The sequence below is a fragment of the Crocodylus siamensis genome, chromosome 3 (assembly GCF_052110815.1).
Source record: "Crocodylus siamensis isolate JL-2025a chromosome 3, ASM5211081v1, whole genome shotgun sequence".
NCBI classification, from domain to species: domain Eukaryota; kingdom Metazoa; phylum Chordata; order Crocodylia; family Crocodylidae; genus Crocodylus; species Crocodylus siamensis.
In genome coordinates this window covers 64,685,455-64,699,055 of record NC_143397.1, presented here as the reverse complement: position 1 = coordinate 64,699,055, position 13,601 = coordinate 64,685,455, and the positions used below count along the sequence as shown (strand labels likewise).

Sequence of the window (13,601 nt, the reverse complement as noted above, 5' to 3'; positions counted from 1 at the left end):
TGCCTCCTGCCATGCACGTGGCATGGCAGGAGGTACAACTGTTCCTCCTGGGGTGATCATATTGTGCCCTTAAATGAATATCTGTCAGTGGTCTTAGAGGCAGAAAGTACGTAATGCTCAATTGCTATCCCATAGAAATCTAGACCATTCTGCTGTTTCGATTTGCTTCTTATAAGATAATATTTGTATTAGTTATCCATAATAGAGCTTTGGTTCTTATGTTCTAGGTGTTCTTCTTGTAACTTAAAAATACAACAGACATAAATTGAAACATTAGTGTAGCAGTGCAATTCAATGGAAATGTACAAACAGGAAACCTGACAGCTCAAAAGCTTAAATTACCTTTTCATGCTGAGAGTTTCCCACTTTTACAATCTCTGTCATTTCCAAATGTCTGGAGAAGAAAAAGAAGGGCAAAGAACCTTGAAAGTTATTAGGAACAGGGGAAAAAGGAAAAATTGAAAGCTGTAGGATAGCCCAGTAAAAAGTTTTGATCTAGTACTGTGTTTAATCCAGTTTTGAATAACTCATGTGATACATGTTTCACTGCTGACAGACAATGGGTGTGTCTACACAAGATGCATTAGTGTGTATTAGCTTAATTTAATGCACATTACAGGCACGCATCTCTATGTGCACACCCTTAATGCGCATTGAAAATGGCAAAATTAGGCTAACTGAATGCTTGCAAATGCAAATGAAATTTAGACATGATTAGTTAAAACTCACTAATGCATGTGTAGACATGTCCAGGCACTAACTTTAGTGCCAGGCCAGCCCAGCCACCAGGGGCAGATGGTAGGGTTGCAGGGATTTGGCACTAATGTTGGTATGGCACTAACATCAGTGCCAAGTCCCTGCATGCATTGCATCCTGCCAAAAATCCCTTAATACGCATTAGCTTAACGTGCATTAAATTTAGTCATGTTTAGATGCACATCTAGATGCGCCTAATATAATGTAAATCTCGGTTGGCTGAAACTGTCTCTGAAATATAGCTAAACTGTCTCTGAAATACAAGGTGTTGCCATCCTGTGGTGGATTCTCTTGGTGATCCACCAACCATCAGAGAGCTGAAGTGGGCCATCCAACAGATGAAAACCAACAAAGCCTATGGGCCAGATGGTATACCAGCAGAGGTCTACCATACTGGCGGCTTCCGGCTCACATTAAGACTCCATCAGCTTATCCTTTGCCTTTGGGATGAAGAGGACATCCCCGGGATCTCAAGAATATGATCATCATGACCATCTACAAGAAAGGGGACAAATCTGACTGCGGGAACTACAGGGGGATTTCCCTCCTGTCCACTGGGGGCAAGATCCTGGCCCACATCCTTCTGAACCGCCTTTGTCCCCTTGCTGAGGAGATCCTTCCAGAAACCCATTGTGGCTTCTGACTATCCCGGGGCACTGTGGACATGGTTTTCATTGCCAGGCAGATCTAAGAAAAATGTTGGGAGCAAAATCAAGAACTGTTCCTCGCCTTCATTGACCTGACCAAGGCATTCAGTTCCTTAAATTGTGAATCTCTGTGGAGCATTCTCCAATGCCTTGGCTGCCCACTGAAGTTTGTCACCATGCTAAGGCGCCTGCATGATGGTATGACCACACTGTCCTCAGTAGAAGATCTGAAACTGGTGCCTTTTGCATCTGGACCAGGGTTAAACAAGGTTGTGTGATAGCTCCCACCCTGTTCACTATCTACCTGACCATCATCATCCACCTCATCCGAGATGATCTACCATCTGGCATCAGTATCCAGTATTGACTGGATGGGATGCTTTTAAATCTTGAGCACTTCTGGGCAAAAAAGAAACTCACCACCAAGGACATCCACAACCTTCAGTTTGCAGATGATTGCTGGATGATGGCTCTTTGCACAGGATGTGCAAGTGATCTTAGATCTCTTCAACGCTTCATATAAGAGACTTGGCCTGTCTTTGAACATTGCCAAGATGAAAGTTCTCCACCAACCCTCCCTAGGGTAGCTGAACATCCCTTGCACTATCTGTGTAGATGGGGAGGCTCTGGAGTACATGGAGCACTTTCTGTATCTCAGCAGCCACCTCTCTCAATGGGCTACCATCGATGAAGAAGTCCACCTCTGGGTCAACTGTGCCAGTGCCACCTCTTCAAGCTGTGACAATATGTCTTTGAAAATAGAGACTTTTGGACGTGATGAAGGTCCTGGCTTACAAGGCTGTTGCGCTGACCACCCTCCTCTACTGCAGTGAAACCTAAACCATTTACTGACACCACATTAAAACCCTTGAGAGCTTTCACCAGCAGTGCTTGAGTGGAATCCTGGGGATCAAATGGGAAGACAGCTGGACCAGTGCGAGCATCCTCCATGAAACTGTGTCCACCAGCATCAAAGCCTTGCTCTTGAGAAATCAACTCCGATGGATGGCCCACTTCATACAGATGTCTGAGACCTGCCTTCTTCACCAGATTCTCTTTTCCCTGCTCTCCACTGGCCAACATTTAAAGGGCAGGCAAAGGAAATGGTACAAAGACATACTCTAGGTTGCCCTCAAGCATGGATGCATTGACACCAATGGCTGGGAGTAACAAGCTGCTGACCGTTTGGTGTGGTGCCACCTGGTCCACAAAGACTCGCTCCACTTCAAGGCCCAATGACTCAAAACTGAGGCAGAATGGTGGCGACGAAGGAAGGAGAAGACCGACCTGGTGCTGCGAATTGCACTCCCCCATTCAACAACATGCCCCCATTGCTAAAGAATATGTGTATCCAGAATTGGGCTCCTCAGTCCCCAGAGCCTTATGGATGCCATCCTTGACTCTGAGGGACTTCCGAAGACAATGAATTGTGCCCAATATAATGTAAATCTCACTTGGCTGAAATCGTTTGTGAAATACAGCTAGAAGTTTCCTTATATTATCTGACCACAATACCTTAAATCAAGGGTATCAAATTTGCTTGTCCCACCAGGCTGGATATATGTACCACAGGGCTCCTTGTGGGCTGCATCTGGACCTACCTTCAGTGGTAGAGTAAGCAGCAGCCAGCCAAATGATTAAATTGGCCTATAGGACCCTCCACTGCCAAAATGCACCCCTAACAGGGCTATGTACCATTGATTTCAGTGGCATGCCCTGCCTACACTAACTCTCCCCTGAAATCCCAGTCCCTCCAGAAACCCTATAGGTCAGGGGTGGGCAATTATTTTGGGCAGAGGGCGCTTACTGAGTTTTGGCAAGCCATTGAGGGCTGTGTGACAGGTAGCTAAAATTTTCTAAATTTTTTAAGGGCCAGATAGAATGGCCTGGTGGGCTGTGTCCAGCCTCCAGGCTGCATTTTGCCCACCCCTGCTATAGGTCCAATGACATAGTACCACTGGCTGGTGGACCCAATTTTGACAGCCCTGCCATACATCATGCTTCAGATTCTTAACTATGGTTTTCCTCCCTTCCTTTATTTGCTTAAGATTTAATATATTTATGTGCTTTAACAGTTACAGAAAAATCAGTTGCCTGAGTTACTGATGTTATATTTTCCTCAGTTCCCTCCACTTTATTGACCTCTTTTCAGAACTGAGTTGTACAGAGTATAACTCAATATTCTAGGGTGCACATTTTTAAATGGATGCTACTAAAATTGCTGTCTGAAACTGTCTTTATATTTTTCCTGTTTGTAATATAATAGAAAATGATTAGGTCATAGACAGGTCCATCTCTATTTGTTATTAAACCAAAGTGAAATAGCTGGTAATGGATTCCATCATTGGTCAGCAGACAGAATAAGTTTTGCATAAATAAACCAAAGAAGGGCACTATTTTTGTACCATTTCAGTTGACATGTAACTAGAAAGACTTATTGCTTGTTAGTGCAGTGTGCCTCAGAAGTCAATTTTGCTTTTACAGGCAAATGGAAAGTAAATCACTTTATACCACTTTGCTGAGAGCAAAGGAAATGTTTAAAATAATGCTGTCAATAGAACAAAATACTTTCACTTGCATCAATTCTGGTGTCACGTTGGATACCATGTTGTTGTTTTGCTGTCTCTAAGATGAAATGATTGATATATGAGTCATTTTTGCTGTGACCCAAGAAAAATTGGAAAATGATAGGCTGGTCAAATATATTTATCTTCAGAAACCAGAAAGTAAGGAACAATTTAAAAATAACATTTAATAATGCCTTTTAATATGCTATGCAACTCAAGAAAGCTGTGGCCTATCACTGTACTATGAATTATAGTGAAATGTAACTTTAATGAGGCATACTTATTTGCAATCAAAACAGACAGAATTTTATATGCCCAGTATATATTAAACTCTGATTTTAAGACATCAGGAATATTTAATATGGCAGCTGCCATTGAAAAATAAACTAGTATTTCATTGTGTGATTGGGCCTTAGCTTTAGCAATGTTTTCCTTGGTTTTAACAATGTTTATTTGTTTCTTTAAATAATTGTGGTGTTTTAGACACCAGTCCTGTGGCAGACGCTGAAAGATGAATTGACAAGGATCTACTCATACTTGTTGCTTTACCTATTCCAAGGTATTTATTGTTGGTCAATATTGCCTTTTTTTCTAGCAAACATGCTACTTCTGATTACATATTTTTTCACTATTGAAGTCAGTGCATACAATTACTTGAAACGTTTCAAAATGGTATTCTTTGCAATGGTCTTGTATTGGAAAGCAAGTGACTATGAGTCATAAAATATATTATGTAGACACATGATATATTATGCTGATATAAAAATGTGTGAATATTGTTTTAACGAAGTACCTATATTAAATTGAACAACACTCCAAGCTTGTGCATTCATAACAAGAGATGTGGCTAAGTTTGGTATAACCTTAGGCTTACAAGTTATGGTAGTTGCAAAACTTTTGTAAAGTCTGTTTCATAAGTCCTGGAAGGTGTATATATTCACTCAAACAAAGATAAGCAGAAGGATTTTGCATACACTGTGTGAAAATAGATGGTATAGGGTTATTAGAACAGGGAGTTATTGAATTGTTTTTAGAGAAGGAAGCATGGGTCAGAGGTGATTGGATAATATGGTATATAACTGAAATGTAAGAAGCCATATGTGTGTTTATTACTTGCACTACATATATACACATACATAAGACCAGATGGAAGTGTTTAGTTCTTTTCATTCACTTAGGCCTCTCTTTATTGGACCTGGTGATCACCAGGGATCCTGGTTTTCTCTTATAATTGCAAATTCTCTGATTAAACCTCCCCAAAATCCGTGATTAAAATTAAAGGCCCCCTGCATCCCTGCTGGCCCTGCTGGTGCCCTGCAGTCCCCGCTACAGTCTCCCTAGCCCTCCTGGTGCCCCTCTTTCATGTGTGCATCTGTGTATGTGCATGTGTTCACATGTGCATGTATACCTGTGTATGCATACCCCTGTGCACATCTATGAGTTTATGAGTTTAACATGTATTTATGCAACTGTACCTGCATGTGTGTGCGTGGATGCTGGACACACTCCCATGGGAAGCTGGCTGGGGATTGAGGAAGTGGGGAGGTGTTGGGGGAAGATGTGGGGTGGCTGCCCAGCTGGCTGCACATGGACTGTGAGTCAGTTATTGTCCCTGAAGGGAAGCTGAATATGGAGGAGCCAAATGTGGGCTGATAGCACTACTTGGGTTCCATGTGCAGCCAACCTGGCACTCTGCCCAGGAGTGGGGCTTTGCAGCCCACTGGGCACTCCGGCCAGGAGAGAGGAGGATGAAAAACCCCTGCTCCCAGCTGGCTGCTGCAAAACCCCCCAGCTGGCTTCAAATTCCCCCAGCTCTCACCCCGCTGCAAACCTCCCAGCTGGCTACCGAATCTCCCAGTTCCTGCAACCCCCCCAACTCCCAGCTGGCTGCAAACCCCCCCAGCTCCTGCAAACCCCACAGCTCCAAGCTAGCTGCAAAACCTCCCAGCTGGCTGCAAAATCCCCCAGTTTCCAGCAAACCTCCCTACTCCCTCAGGCCCCAGCCAGCTTCCCCCCACAGCCCTGCCCAGTCCCCTGCAAGTCCCACTTACCACTTCACAGGCTCCAGAAGGAAAGTGAACCTGACCCAAGACTTGGCACTGACTAAAAGCCTCAGGCTCCACTTTTCCCCCTCTCCCTCTCCCCCTGGGCAGGGTTGGGGCTTTCCTGCCCTTTTTGCAATCAGCTTTTGCAGGCTGGAACTCTGCCAGCCTGCAGAGCTCTTTGTAAAAGTGTGAAATCCACATTTTCTATAATAAAACCAGGGAATCCATGGTTTTTTCCTTTTTTCTGCAGGAAATGGAAAATCCAGATCCCTGGTGATCACTATGGCTAGGGACAGACATTACACATAAACTGTTTTAAATGGGCAGAAATTAATTTAAATCTCTAATGGAGCATAAGTTCAGTGCACATAAACCAGTTTCAAAATGGCTGAAACCAGTTTGGGATAAACCAATTTGAATGTAGTATCAGACTTATCTGACTGAGATCAAACCAGTTTATGGAACTTGTGTCCCAGACTCCTTCCTGGTTCAAGTTAAACTAGAGCCCTTCAGCATCCCAGCAAGCTCTGCAGCCCTGAGCATAGCTGTGGTTTCTGCTCTAGTGGAGCAGGGCTGGCCATGCCCCTCTTCTTCCTAGCTGGAGCATGGGTTCACAGCCAAATGCTGGCCTGCCTAAGGTGAAGGTGTCAGGGAAGAGGTTTATTCCCCCCTCTCTTCCTCCCTGTCCCACCAGTATGGGCCTGCCAAGCTGGTGCCTCTTGTGCTGGTGGGGCATGTGCCCCCGCAACACCAGTCAGTGACTGGGGTGGAGTTCCCCAGAGGCCAATCTCACTGACCGGGGGGGAAAGGAGGATGATCTCACTGACCAAAAAGCAACCATGGGAAGTCCTGTGGCAGGAGGACTTTCTGTTTAGCCAGAGGCCCCACTCTCCAGCCAGCACTCACGGGGGGGGGGGGGGGCATTGGCACTCCCATCTGCTCCCCTGCCTGCCAGCTAAACAGGGAGTGCGGCCTAACAGAGAGTGCTCTGGTGCTCTCAGGGGGTCCATGTGCACCTCCTATGCATCGCCACTGCTTTGCTTGCTGCTCTGGTGGTGTGGGCATGGCCAGACCTAGCAGTAGCCTGAAGTGAATTGGCCAGGGAGGGGTGTTAATGCCCCCATCCCTGTCCCACTGCAGCAGGGGCTGGGGTGTGGCCTGACACTAGCCGGCATAGTTCCCAGAAGCAAAAGGAACAGGAAGGGGGTTTATTTCCCCCTCTACCCCCTCCCCATTCCTGATGTCTCTCGTGGGAGACTGTAGCCAGTATCTGCCAGCTCTGAGCACCACCTCCACCGAACTCTCCCTGCATGGGGCAAGTGTTGGAATAAGCTCCCTCCCTGTCCCTTCTGCTCACTGCTGGAGGGATGGGGAAAATAACACCCTTCCATGTCCCCACTGCTTAAGGGAACCATGCTGGCTGGCCTCTGGCTATACCCAACCCCTGCCACTGGAGTGGTGAGGGGGAGTGACCCTGATGGGGGCAGAGGCTCTTGTCATGGATTCCCAGGAGTGCTGGCCTCTTCCTGTTGGTGGGGGTGGCAGGGGTGGGAGCAGGGTGGGCAGAGCTGCCACAGACTGCACGGGGCGAGTGGTAGCACCCCGGCTTGCAGGGGTGACCATAGCTCCCCAAACACCCCTTAGTGCTGCCACTGCTCACACTGCCCTGCTTCTACTCCCACCCTTGCCTACAGCACAGCCCCTTTGCTGGGAAGAGGCTTGCACCTCCAGGAAACCATGGCAGGGTCTCTTCCCCCAACAGGGTTGCTCCCCACTTGCTGCTCCAGAGACAGAGGTTGGGGTGCCTCCAGTGGCTGGCTGGCATGGCCCCCTTGGGTGGCGGTGGCATGGAGGGAGATTATTTTCCCCTTCCCTCCAGTGCCTGGGAGAGCGGGGAGCTTAGTCCACCATTTGCCCTGTGCAGGGAGTGATTGCCAAGGCAGCGGTCAGGGCTGGCAGACTGCAGTGTGACTACCAGTGGAGGGGGGAATAAAGCCTCTTTTTGTCCCCTTTGCCTTAAGAGGCCATGCTGGCTGGTGTCTGGCCATGCCCCAGTCCCTGCTACTGCAGCAGCGAGGGGATAGTGCCAGGTGGATCCCAGCTCGGGTCCGTGCTAGTGGGACAGGGAGGGGGATTAAACTCCCTCCCTGGCCAGTTCACTGGCCAGTTTACTTGAGGCTACTGCCGGGACTGGCCATGCACCTGGTTTCTGGCCTGAGCCATTGCAGGCATATGCCTGCATTTCCTGAGTCAAGAGGGAATGTCTATTCACTTGCAAATTGGTTCAAGCTAGGCTTACCTGAAAAGTTTGAATCAATTCAGGGTCCAACTTTTTAATGTCTGTCCCTAGCCTACAGTGGTGAAGTGGAACGATTATAGATGAGTTTTGCAAAAGGAGAAATGAGGCCATCCTGCTAGTTCAGGTTAACAGTTCTTGTTCCTGCTCCTCCAAGCTAATGCAATTTTCTGAATGAAGATTCAAACTTAAACAATTCCCAAGTAACAAAATAGTAAATATTGTTTCTAAGCACATTGAAATAAAGCATTTGCTGGATTAAGAACAACCTGCTTCTAATTTATATAGCATACAAAGGATCAAACCTCCACAAATTTGCATTTTCTAGTTACTTTTTTAAATCAGCTTTTAAATAGATCTATGTTGCCTGTGGGTATGAAGCAGTAGAGTCAAACTAAACCTTTCCGATTTTCAAATCAACCTTTAAAGAGCTATAATTCATATGTAATGAAGGAAACAGCAAAATAAGCATCCACAAGCATTTAACTAAAGAATTAATTCACATAAACTTTTTATCCTTTGCTAAAAGTCTCTTCACCTTATCTCTTTATTATAGGTTGGAACAAAATGTTAAAAGGAAGCTGGATAGTGTTAGTATATAGTAAATTATAAAAGAACAAATATTTTTAATAAATGTTAGTTTAGTTAAGTAAGGTATGCCTAGAGATTTTTCTGTTTTACAAAGGATGTTCCTTTTAAAGAGAGATAGTAATTTACTTAAAACAAAGCAAGAAATAATAACTAGGTTATGTGTTTCTGACCCAGGATTATAAAGAAAAGATCATGACAGACAAAACCCATTTTTACATAGATAACTACAAAATTAGTGGATGAAAGAAAGTAGAAGATATAGATGGATATTAGTAATGCATTTGATCAAGTGTGATGAAATCTTACCCTCAAAAGTGATTTGGATCTCTAGATATGAACATAATAATGTGCTTTGCAGTCTGGTTAGAAGATCATAACTTAAAATGAATGATAAATGGTAAAATATTGTGTTGGGATGGAGGGGGGGTCTGATGAGGAATGACAAGGACCTGAATTAGTTCCCAACTTCTTTTAAAATCCTGAGTAGTGATCTAAAAGAAATGTGGAGACGGCAGGATATTGAAAATTGCAGAAAGCAATAAGTAGGAAGGCAAGTTGAAAGATTTAAAAATTCCGACAGAAGACACTCCCTTTGGAGAAATGAATATTAATACATTTATGAAAAACAATATTCACTTGTTGTATGAAATATATATTTAGTTGGAAGTAGAAACTCTGGGGACACTATTGCTGTTAGAATTACCAAGGCAGTGATAAACTGGTTTTCATAGATGAGCTTGCCATGGAATATGGCTGTAAAAAGAATTGCTTGAGTTTGGGACTAGATTCATAAAAAGAACCTAGATGCTGCAAAGCTGAGCATTACAATCCTTGATTACAGGTACTTTAATCCTGAGTGAGGGAAGTAGGCTCCCATAACAGTGTGCAGATACCTAAGAATAGGATGCACAAAAGCCAGCATGCTGATCAGGGAGCCAGCACACTTAAGCCAGCGAGCAGAAAATAGCCTTTCTCTTTAGCATCTTAAGGTCTTCCATTCCCTGGGACTTTAATTGTCATATTGTGAGATGCATGGCGGTACCTATTTTTATCTGGACTTCATGGTCCGAGAACTTTCTTGGTATTCTGTGCTAATACCAGTCCTTGCACACAACCTCAGCAACGTGAGGAGGTGGTGCTGGTGCTGCTTCTTTTTTATCCAGTAGTCCAGTGACTAGATTACTTGGTATTTAATGAAACTAAGATGAAATCCTTCCTGTGCTTGAAGAGATTTCAGTACATATCATTCATCTTCCCAGCAATTGCTTTAGTCACCTGGCTGTTCTAGGATGGTGTGCTCCTCCTGTTGAATCTGTTCCTCCTTGCATTAACTAGTGTATTGGAAGCTGTTGGACTCTAGCTATTGGCTAGACAAGAGACAAACAGAGAGAGAAAGATCAAGAGTAAGCATGTACTTCTAGTCTAGTGTTTAGGATATGTCTATACTAACTGAGAGGGAGAAGGGGAAGACTTGGGCTATAGACTCTTCTTCATTGAATGTTTATGTTATATTAAATAGCTGTGATTAGGTGACTGGTGGGACTGATTATTAAAAAAGAGTAAGAGTTATTTATGTAGAGTGGAAATAAGCAACAAGTATATGGGTGGGAGATCTTGTTAACAGTTTACAAATATTTAAAGCATGAAAACACCAGAGAGGAAGAAGAAATATTTTGGTTAGTAAAAAGGGCATAAGTAGGAGTAAGAAAGTAATCAAAAAAGAGAAAATTTGGCTCAATACTGGGAAACACTTCATACTAGGGGATTTATTAGCTTGTTGAAGAATGTACCAAAAGCAGTAGTTGAGGCAGTTACAACTAGGTTTGGAAAACTATTGGTATATGTACAGTAGGAGAGAATCCTGTATTGGCAAGAACTGCCATATCCCCCTTCTCCACTACCCCAGCTTGAATTTGCTAACAAGCTCATAGGCCTGGCTGTGAAAAATGGTTTGTAAATTCAGACAAGCACTGAACCTTGCTAATCTCATCACCAAAAGCTAATTTTGGTGACATCAGCTTCTCCCAGCCAGCAACATTGATCCCCTGAAACTTTTCCATTTGGTTCTCAAGTTCCCTCACTATGGGGATCGCCTGGGTAAGGAGGGCATCGCAAGCACTGAGGGTCTTGGTGGCCTCAAGGAAGGGCTTGAGGACCACCAAGATCTGGGAGATGGTACCCCATTCAGCTATGTTAAGGGAGCCACTGATCCCAATCTTCCTGAGCCAGGCCATCTCATGGATAGCCTTCTGTTGCTCTACCAGCCTTTCCAGCATCAGGTATGTGGAATTCCACTGAGTCTCCACATCCTGCGTGGTTTTGTGCTGCAGGATGCTCAGCTCTGCCTGTTTCTCCTGCAGCATCTTGCCCCCCTTCATGCTGCAGTGAAAGTAGCCTGCCAACTTCCTACATTTTAAAATCAGCAGGGTGGTAGTGATGGTTCCATCACGAGCAGCCCTGTCCTCCTCCAAGGCATTCCTGACTATGAAGTGAACATTGTATGCCACACAGTGGATGTCAACAAAGTTGGCATCATGGACCACCTTGGCCATATTGGCCCCATTGTCAAGACCATGAGCCCATGGGTGAGCTTACCTTGCCCAACGAGCCACCCCTGTACCATGCGGATCATGGCCACCATGATCTCCCTTGCTGTGTGGGACTCAGTCATCACCTCAGCTTGAAGGAGAGCCCACCAACAACCTGAATGATCGCACCAGTGCCCTGTGAGGGAGAGATAGGTGTGATATCCATCCTGGCTTCTCCAGGTGTCTGAGATGAAGTGCAAGGCTGCCTGTGGCTCTGCCTTGTACAGCTCCTTCCTCAAGCACACCCTGCATGCCTCATAAAGGGAGGGCATCATTGTCCTGCTAAAGGTGGTGCATGTGGGGTCATGGTAGGTTGGGGCCATGAGTGCCATGAGCCACTTGAACCCTGGCCACTTAACTAAGGAGAAGGGCTGGGCATCCACAGCAAGCATCTCCCCAATGCTCTGGGTGACCTTGCTTGTCTGTGGTTTTCCCCCACCACTCCAGGCAGGCCTGCCTCTGCTTTGGGGGATGGTGGATTTGAAGCAAGAGGGGGGACTTCTTTTTGGGCATGCTCCCACTGGTGCCAGGCTCAGGAGGAAGAAGGGCAAGGGGGTGCTGCTTCCTGAGATTCAGCAAGTGTGCTGGTGAAGTGTTTCACCTCCTTGCCTTGACTGATCTGCCTTCAGCAGTGCTGGCAGATAGCAAAACTGGGATCATCTGCTAGCTCAAAATGATCTCACACTATGCTACTTGCCCATTTCTTGGTTGAGGTTGGGGCTCCTGCCATATCCCCCTCCTTAGCAGGCAGAGGCACAACAACAGGAGGAACTGATGAGCTGAGCCACTTGTCTCCACAACCTCCTCTGAGGTGCCTTCCTGACAAGGAGACTTGGGTCTAGGGGAATTTTTAGAGGTGTGGAGCACAAACTCAGATTCCCCCCAGTCTCCAGAATTTCTTTAGGTAGGGAGCTTAGGTCCCCTGGTTCCAGATCCAGCTCCTCCTCTGGCAGTGGAAGGCTCATGCTGGGAGATGAAATTGGGGTGGAGGAGACTGGCATTCTGCTGCTGGTGTCTATTTCTGGTGTTAAGGGAGGTGGTGCAGGTGCAGATGCAGGGACAGGTACTGCTCCCACCTCCTTGCTTCCACTGGCAGCAGAAGATTCATGGTTGTCAGGAAAGATGCATCTATAGTTTTTTTTTCTGGGGGGGGGGGCGTGGAACTTGCAGCTCTAGCTCTCCCCATACTCCCTCTAGCCCCTCTCCCTTCCCTGCTAGAAGACCTGGCACCTGCCTTTCCAGCACACTTCATATTAATCTTTCCTGTGCTGGAAAAGGTGTCTCTGTGTGTAACTAATTAATAATATATCTCTTCTTCTTCTTCTTTGATGTATGGCTGTGCCTGACTTCTTTTCCTATGTTGTGTTTACTGTTGTGTGTACCTAAAATAATATCTCTTCTTCTTCTTCTTCTTCTATGACTGTCTGACTTCTTTGTTGTATTACTAATCTGAATCTGTCTGACTTCTGTGCTGTCTTTAGTCTGTATATAACTATAACTAATAATAACTATATATAATCTCTTCTTCTATGACTGTCTGACTTTGTGTTATTTTTAATAATTTGAATCTCTATCTGACTACTTCTGTGTTGTCTTTAGTCTGTATGTAACTATAACTAATAATAACTATAGAAATCTCTTCTTCTTCTTTGACTGTCTGACTTCTTCTGTGTTGTGTTCTGTTTAGTAATGTCTGACTTCTTCTATGATGTATGTGTGCAAGTATGTGTAATGTATGTGCTTCCCTGCACAGTGATGGATCACCCTGCCAGGGAAAACACAAATTTCTTTTTAAAAAGTGTTGGGGGAAAAATAAAACAAAAACAAATATAAATTGAAAGAAATGGATTGGATAGGGATAAGGAGAGGGATTCTAGTTAGTAAGCTATTTCCAATCCTTTCCAAGAACAGAAAGTGTCAGGAGACTGATTAGGTAGGAAGCCAAGCCAGTCCAGTACCTTTCAGACACTGTTGCTCAGGCAGAAACAGCTCATAAAAGGCATAGAAAACCTTCAGACAGAGGCTTATATGCTGTTTCTTCATCCTTCCCTCAGAGCACTGTGCTTGGAAGGGGACTCAGGGAAAGATCACAGTCACTAGCCAGCTAGAGA

The 13,601-nt window shown here is 45.1% G+C and overlaps 1 long non-coding RNA gene across 1 annotated transcript in view; it reads left to right on the top strand.

Annotated features, from left to right (window-relative positions):
- Positions 1–13,601, top strand: part of LOC149868348 (uncharacterized) — a 130,942-nt gene that overhangs the window by 57,665 nt on the left and 59,676 nt on the right. The window lies entirely within an intron of this gene.